This window comes from Dreissena polymorpha, chromosome 4 (genome assembly GCF_020536995.1).
Source record: "Dreissena polymorpha isolate Duluth1 chromosome 4, UMN_Dpol_1.0, whole genome shotgun sequence".
Lineage (NCBI taxonomy): Eukaryota > Metazoa > Mollusca > Bivalvia > Myida > Dreissenidae > Dreissena > Dreissena polymorpha.
The window spans coordinates 29,168,046-29,176,177 of record NC_068358.1 but is presented as its reverse complement, the minus strand read 5'-3'; the positions used below and the strand labels follow the sequence as shown (position 1 = coordinate 29,176,177).

At 34.0% G+C, this 8,132-nt stretch overlaps 1 protein-coding gene across 8 annotated transcripts in view; it reads left to right on the top strand.

Annotated features, from left to right (window-relative positions):
* The first annotated feature begins 748 nt into the window (after nucleotides 1-748).
* The window catches only part of LOC127880323 (uncharacterized), a 64,651-nt gene continuing 57,267 nt past the window's right edge, over nucleotides 749-8,132 (top strand). The window contains exon 1 of one of the 8 annotated variants that reach the window (XM_052427706.1): nucleotides 749-774. The gene's annotated coding sequence lies outside the window, so the exon portion shown is untranslated. Of the gene's footprint in view, nucleotides 775-4,284; nucleotides 4,363-4,398; nucleotides 4,761-8,132 lie in introns of those variants that run through there. The other 7 variants (XM_052427709.1, XM_052427707.1, XR_008049515.1 and 4 more) reach the window with 7 other exon arrangements.

Sequence of the window (8,132 nt, the reverse complement as noted above, 5' to 3'; positions counted from 1 at the left end):
TTGTATATATTTATATATAAAATGATCAATCTTCTTGCGTTACTAATAGTGTGTATATCGTTATGTCACCTATTTTCGCGATGTACTTTCGATTTAACATCGTGAAATTTTAATACCGAATATACTGAAAATATGAACTTTTTTCAAGTAATGTAATATATAAATCGTGATATTTTAATCAATATAAACTAATAATTGTAAAAAAAGCGCGGTATATTATAACTTTTCTTTTTTCGTAATTCGTGGTTGACAGTCCCAGATCATTTCATAAATCTGTAGTTGGATATTGTATGAAGTTTGGTCTGTTAATAATAGTTTTAACTTGACCAAAATTTTAAAACAAAGTCACAAAATCAAAATTTTAAAACAAAGTCACAAAATCTTATTCAATGTACACCGGCAGTCAGTTCAGGCATACATGTTAAATTATTATCGTATTTCATGTGTGAATGACACTCGCAACACTCACTTGCTTCTGATTTTAACTTAAGCGTAAGATTATTATCAGATGCTTATTGCTCATTTTAAAGAGGGAAATTATTTTAACTTTTCAATGTCAGATACTTCTTGCTAAATATTCGTTTCAAAATGCTATTAGCCGACATATTTAAAATACTACGTAATGAAGTAGATTTTGGAGAGTTTGACGCTTATCTGAGTGTTATCCCCAAGCCGACCCAGTTAAAATTAATTCAAAATCACATGCCATGTAAAAGTTCAAACACAATAGAATAGATTGTGGGGAAACAAGCCAAATAAGGACACACAAAAGTCGTAAGTTTCACAATCCTTTCAAAATCTTTATTTTCATTGGTCGGATTTGTACATATAAATATATTCGTATAACAGATATCCAAATAAGGAATGTTTAGACAGTTCTGAGAAGTCACTGATTGAAACAATCAATCGAAAGCTAAAATAGCATGCATAAGGTCAATGCTCTTAATAATAAATGAACTTTTTAAAGGGACCGTCAACCACGAATGACGAAAAAAAAAGTTATAAAATACCGTATTTTTACAATTATTAGTTTATATTGATTAAAATATCACGACTGGTATACTACATTACTTGAAAAAAGTTCATATTTTCAGTATATTCGGTAATAAAATTTCGCGATGTGAAATCGAAAGTACATCGCGAAAATAGGTGACATAGCGATATACACACTATAAATAACGCAAGTAGATCATTTTATATATAAAATATAGAATTATACAATTCACTACGCATGCACAATTGTATCCCTGGGTTTACTACGTGACAATGATGATCAATCTACTTGCGTTATTTATAGTTAACTGGTAGTGAGAGTTATGCTCTGGACAAAAATTTACCTTGAAATTAAATAAAGGTAGATAATTCAAAAACTAAGGTGGTTAGAGTTTTGGTTCTTAGTCACTGCACTTCTCCTACTTGCCATCCGTTTATATTTCAAGTTTCAAGTAAATCCCTGTAGTAGATTTAGAGTTGTGCTCTGGACAAAAATTTACTTTGAAAAAATTTAAAAAGGGGAGATTCAAAAACTAAGGTAGATATAGTTATGGTTCTTGGTCACTGTACTTCTCCTAGTTGCCATCTGTTTATATTTCAAGTTTCAAGTAAATCCCTTCAGTAGTTTTAGAGTTATGCTCCGGACAAGAATTTAGTTCGTACGGAAATGCGGAAGGACAAACTGGCAACTATATGCTCCCCATATATATATATGGGAAGCATAACAACGCGAAAGTCGACAGGCGATATTATTACAGCGATATTTGAACAGTACAAACATCGCGTGTCGCTTCGATTATCGCGCAAAATATCGTGTATCGCTTCTTGTTTCGCGGTCTGAAATTAGACTGCGATACACGAGATTCGGATAATATGGGCGATATTTGAATAATGAAATATCTTGTATCGCTTCGTGTGTCGCGCAAAATATCGTGTATTATTTTGCGCGATACTCTAAGCGACACACGATATTTTGCGCGATACACGAAGCGATACACGATATTTTGCGCGATACACGATTCGACACGTAATATTTACCACGACATATCGCCTTTTGGGCTACCTACACATGGGCGTTATTTCGTTGCACATTATCGCGCGTCGCTTCGTGTATCGCGCAAAATATCGTGTGTCGCTTCGTGTGTCGCGAAAAATATCGTGTATCGCTTCGTGTGTCGTGTGTCGCCCTTGATGAAAGAAGGGCGAGATTATAGATGGCATTATCCGGATTCCGTATATAATGGATATTGAAGAGCATGGTAAATGTTCAATCTCTTGCACGACGGTTACATTACATTCACCTCTGTGTTGGGCTCAGAACGGACTATTATTATGAAAGCGTCTCATTCATGTCATGATCATTCTAAGCGTTCATCATTGAGGTTACAGTATACTAAACAATCTCTTGCACGACGGTTATATTGCATTCACTGCATTAAAGAAAAAAATCTCATACCATGATATCTTATATCAGTCTTAATTCATTATTATAAAATTGATATGTTTTTTGGATGTTAAGAAACCAACATACATACACACGTCGAATCAATTCCTAATGTCACTCAATAAAAATTATGTTCAATTGTTTACATTTGTAAAGTGCGTGCAATGATTCCATCTGCGTAAATGGGCAATAAAATAGTTCCAAAGAGTTGCATTAAAACTCGCAAGTTTTTGCACGATTTATCGTACATTTAAAAGTTATATTTCTTAATAAAATTTAATGCATGCGATCTTAAATATCCAATCAAATATACATAGAATGCGTTTGTTCGGTTTTACCTATTTTATAGGCAAAATGGCAAGCTGAGCATTTCGCAGAGTTGTATGTGAGAGCAAGGAACGACAACTCTGCGTGGAGATTGGGTAAATGTTCAGTATCACTGTTTACTCACGAATATCATAACTACAACGAAAATCATGCAAATGTGCGAATCTTGATTTTTTTGGTCAATTTACCAAAACGTCAAAAGGTCCCTTTAAAGGGGCCTTTTCACAGATTTTGGCATTTTTTAACTTATTCATTAAATGCTTTATATCGATAAATGTAAACATTGGATCGTAAAAGCTCCAGTAAAAAATCAAGAATAAAATTAAAAAAAGGAAAAGAACATTGCCCGGACCAGGTTTCGAACCAGTGACCCCTGGAGTCCTGCCAGAGTCCTGAAGTAAAACGCTTTAGCCTACTGAGCTATTCCGCCAAGTACATATGCTTGAAGTATTTTATACCTTATATAAGCAATCTTCGTAGTTTCACAAAATTTAACGACAAAAACAGAACTCTCCAAATTATTCAATCGTTTCGCGTTGCAACGCTTTATAATTTTTAGGTTTTAAAATCGTCAAAAGATGCATATAATGGCTATATTAGACCATGGTAAATGTTCAGTATTACTGTTTCCTCACAAATATCATAACTAAAACGAAAATTTGCGAATCTGAAACAATGCGTACTCGGCGGAATAGCTCAGTAGGCTACAGCGTTTTTACTTCAGGACTCTGGCAGGACTCCAGGGGTCACTGGTTCGAAACCTGCTCCGGGCAATGTTCTTTTCCTTTTTTTAATTTTTTTCTTGATTTTTTACTGGAGCTTTTATGATCCAATGTTTACATTTATCAATATAAAGCATTTAATGAATAAGTTAAAAAAATGCCAAAATCTGTGAAAAGGCCCCTTTAAGCGGTTTACTTAATGGTGCAATCTATTTCTTCAAGATGAAGGATATATTCCTTAAAGCGGATATATACGATTTTTTATATGTGTTTAATTGTAATATATTGATAAAATATGTTACATTAACACAAAATAGGCAAGAAAAATTATACATTAAAGCCGAATTTCATAAAATGCAGCAAAGACAAATTAGCGCCCCGGGCCGATAGTGACGTACATATTTTCCTACAATAACCGAAGCATTCGTCTTTGTATTAGGATCGGAGATAGTGTTCGTGTGTCGTATGAATAGATATCGTTGCAGGAATTCAATTAAACCGTTAAACTAAGTTTAGATGCACATCGTACATGTATGGTATAAATGCTGGCGAATTCGGCTGTACAGCCGTTTTCAATTTCAGAATTAAATATCTGGCTTATTTCGCATTTTTCGACGTATGTTCTTCTTAACTTTTATTTTAATTTATATTGAAATATATATATAATAAGTTTTTTACACAGTTTATATAAATTCATAAATATTTGACAAAATCGTATATACTCGCTTTAACAGTTGAAATATTATTTCAACAAATTACCATTGGTGCATAAATGGGTCAGCGTTGTTCGCGCATTTACGTAATGTTTAGATGGTGTGGATTCTACAAAGATGCGGATGATTTACAACTATGCATAAATGGTAAATGGGAATGCCGGTAACCAACATTTTCGTTTTGTTAGTTTGTGGATGCTTTAAGTAAAATACCTGCTGATTACTAGATCGCACAGTTTTAGCAATTATCAATACTCATACAGTCTATTTACTGTCGTTCAGCTAGTGCCATTTAGCAATTAGCACGGCCCTCTATAGCAGATTAATTGTAAATCTGTTTGTATACATGTATGCTAAAAATAACCGGGTAAAATCGAGAAGGCCTATGCCATTCTACATGCCGCTGTATTTACACACCAAGACGGTCTTAGCGTAATTTCGCGAGTTAAACAGCATACAGGTTAAAGTTACTTTATAGATCTGTGTTCGTAAACTCTGTTGTTTAAATTGGATATTAAGGTTAAAGTCGACAATACAAATATTGGAATGTTGTATAGCAAGGTAAGTTTAACTTTCAGTAGTATAGCTTTGTTATGTCGGTGTTAACAAAACGAAATTAGCTTCATATGTTGAGTGAGTTAGTAATTCAATGTTGTATTGAGCATTTTTATATATAGCTGTATATGTGTTGTTATTGTTGATATATTAAGAGTAGAGTTAGCCGGGAGAGGTGGGGTATCTACTGAATCAAACACCGTCTCGAGGTTCGAGTTTATTGTAGGCGCCCAAATGTATACATGTCAGAACATTCGGACAACCCATACAATAGTCTAAAATGCACATATTCGTTTATATGTTAAATTATAAGATAACTTTTTCGTGTAAAATGCAGACAAAAAAAATGAATGCAAATGAAAATATATGTAATCTCAAACTCGCCAAGTTTGTAGAGCATTTCGCTTCGACTGCAATAATATATGAAGTTTGTTTTGTGAGAGTCAAAAGGTAAGGGCAGCATTTGCAGTTATTTACATTCTTTTGCAAATTGTTGAAGTGATGACAAATGTATACAATTCATCAATATATGTATTCGTTTATTACATCACATTGATCGGACGCACACTTGGCAATAGACGGACTGCACATCGGATGCTAATTAATTCATTATACATGAGATATGATACTCACATAGACATATTTATACATAACATGGAATACACGTACACAGCCTTCATACAGTTATGAGTTTTACATTCCTAAAATGTAGTTATGCACTCAGTAGACCGTTAATGTGCACACACTGTAAATAACAGTGGAATGGAAGATCTTTATCATCTTTATCTGTATCATATAAACAGGACGTAGGTTTTATGGTGCGGCTGGCTTTATTGAAAACTTAATCAGCGATTTACACGTTTTGAATCACACCTCAGTTTTGGGGTGGTTAATTTGTACGTATACATATGGATGAGCCGCTTTATAATAAAAAAATAGTATGAGAATAAAAAGAAGATGATGAAAGTAACGTATCCGGTGTACCATTTCACCCACAAGTTTAATACACTCCTCAGCTGTATCAGATGTTATCGTTGTATGTCATCCTCGCGGATATTGCAGCTCGGAACTCCACTTGAACTATCTGTAGTCGTCAGGCGTATGTAACTGTATGCCGTCTCTGAATTCGATGGTCATACTTTTTCGAATATTTTTTTGTCGCGTCATTGATTCAACGTTCCTTTATTGATGCCATTACTACAACATTGTTGTACGTAATAGCTCAACTGTTACTTAATTTAATATTTTGATTACATATTTATTGAGCACTAAACACATGATAATTATAATGTGGATAGATACATAAGGCATTGGCCGCTCTATTTTGAAACAAGGCTCGTCGTAACCAAGGATGCACCAGCGGAAATGAAAAAATGTACAGTATTTCTCATAACACTTAGGATGATCAAATAGTTGTATTAGCGTCGTAATATAAACTGCATAGCGGTTGTTAGTGTGGAGGAAAACTTGCATTTATACTTTTAAACTATGAAAATTTACTCGGTATGAAAATGAGCACTACAAACTTGAAAAATAAATTGTCTTGCCAACAAAATGTTAACCTGTCAAACTTTATTACGGCGCATACCGTTTTAACTGATTTGATGTATATTATGTTGATGGATGTTCGGAATAACTGTTTGAAGCGTTCTCTGAGCAAAATCGAATAAATCAATTTTTATAATTTGTTAAACTGCAATTCTTCGTGAACGCTCTTAACCAGTCAATCATTGAGTAAACACATTTATATTATTGAATGAAATGGGATATACTTTCATAGCAAAATAATCACAATACTCAAGCAGCGGTAAGAAAAACTGGGCTGAATGCGTGCGCACAACGTGACGCCCCAGGGTCCCCACAGGCTGATCAGCTACGGCACTTTCCGCTTTTATAGAATTTTTCATTTTAAGAAAACCACTCCTCAAAGGGCTGCAAATGCTAATTCTGGACGACGATTAATGACCATGCATTAAGCACGGTTTTTACAGAACGAGGGTCATTTATCCTATCGTGAGGTTTTAAACGGAATTATAAAAAAAATACAGATTACAAATTACAAAATTTCTTGCAAACTTACTTTAATTGTATAGGTAAAACATTGTTATGCATACAATACGGGTTTCGACTGTTGACTTTGAAGTCAACAAGTCTACCCTGTTATTGCAATGGTGTAAATTAAAAGTTACATAAAAATCTGTATAGCCCAAACGAAGCACAACGGGCTTATGGTGGGCTTTTTTATCGTCTTTTGTCCGTCGTTCGTCGTCCGCCGTGCGTCGTCAACATTTCCCTTGTGAAAACTAGCGGCCAGATTAATTGCCAAATCGTCATGAAGTCATGAAACTTCAGTATACCATTTATCGCATTGAAATCTTGGCTGAGTTCGGAAGTGGGGTCACGTGGGGTTGAAACTATGTCATTTAGGTCAAATGAAAGAAAAAGCTCGTTAACACTATAAAGGGGCCCATTTAACGCTTAGTCTTCATTAAACATTTCAAGAACATTTGTCCCAATGATATATCGGCCGAGTAATTACGCACCGATTATTTTTCCAAACGAACCAGCCGAATTTGAAACTTGGTCACTTGGGGTCAAACAAGGTAACACTTTCAAGTAAAAAAAGACAACAACGTGTGAACACTCTAGATGCAACATTAATTTTCATGAAACTTTCGGAACATTCATCCCAATTGTATCTCGACCGAGTGATTTCTCACCAATATTTTTCAAAACGAACCACCACGATACACTATTAGCTTAATTTCTAGAACGTTGTTAAACCTCTGAAGCATACAATCTCTTTTTTATAGGAGGAAAACATGTTTCTTTAGCTACCAACTCGATCCAGAGTACACGTTTTTATACTTTGTTTAAATTTATATAATTATGATAAATATATAAATAACATCATTATTTTCACATGAATTGATTTAGTTAAAAAAAACTATTTTTTGCCCACGCCAATACAGCAAATACCGCGGCGCAATTAATGTTTATATCTCGACTTTACTCTGAACGAGTTTTCTTAGCTGGTATTTTTTATTTTGTGATCCTGCTAATAGTTTGTAGCGAGCAAAGTCGAGATATAAATATATATTAATGCGAAATAAACTCTTATCTCTTTATTACTTTAATGACTGGAAAGAGAGCGGCACTTACAAATTAAAAAAAGTAATGCCGGGTATAAAACGGTGACAAATACCTGTCTCGGAATAGACGTCGCGATGGAATTGTTACGTATATTTGAGTGAAAAAAGGGATTGTGTTGGCTAGTTATTCAATTATTTGTATTATTATAATTGTAATAAAAATATATTAATTTTACAATTATTTGTATTTATAATTTATTAAAATATTACTATGTTTTTGAGGGGG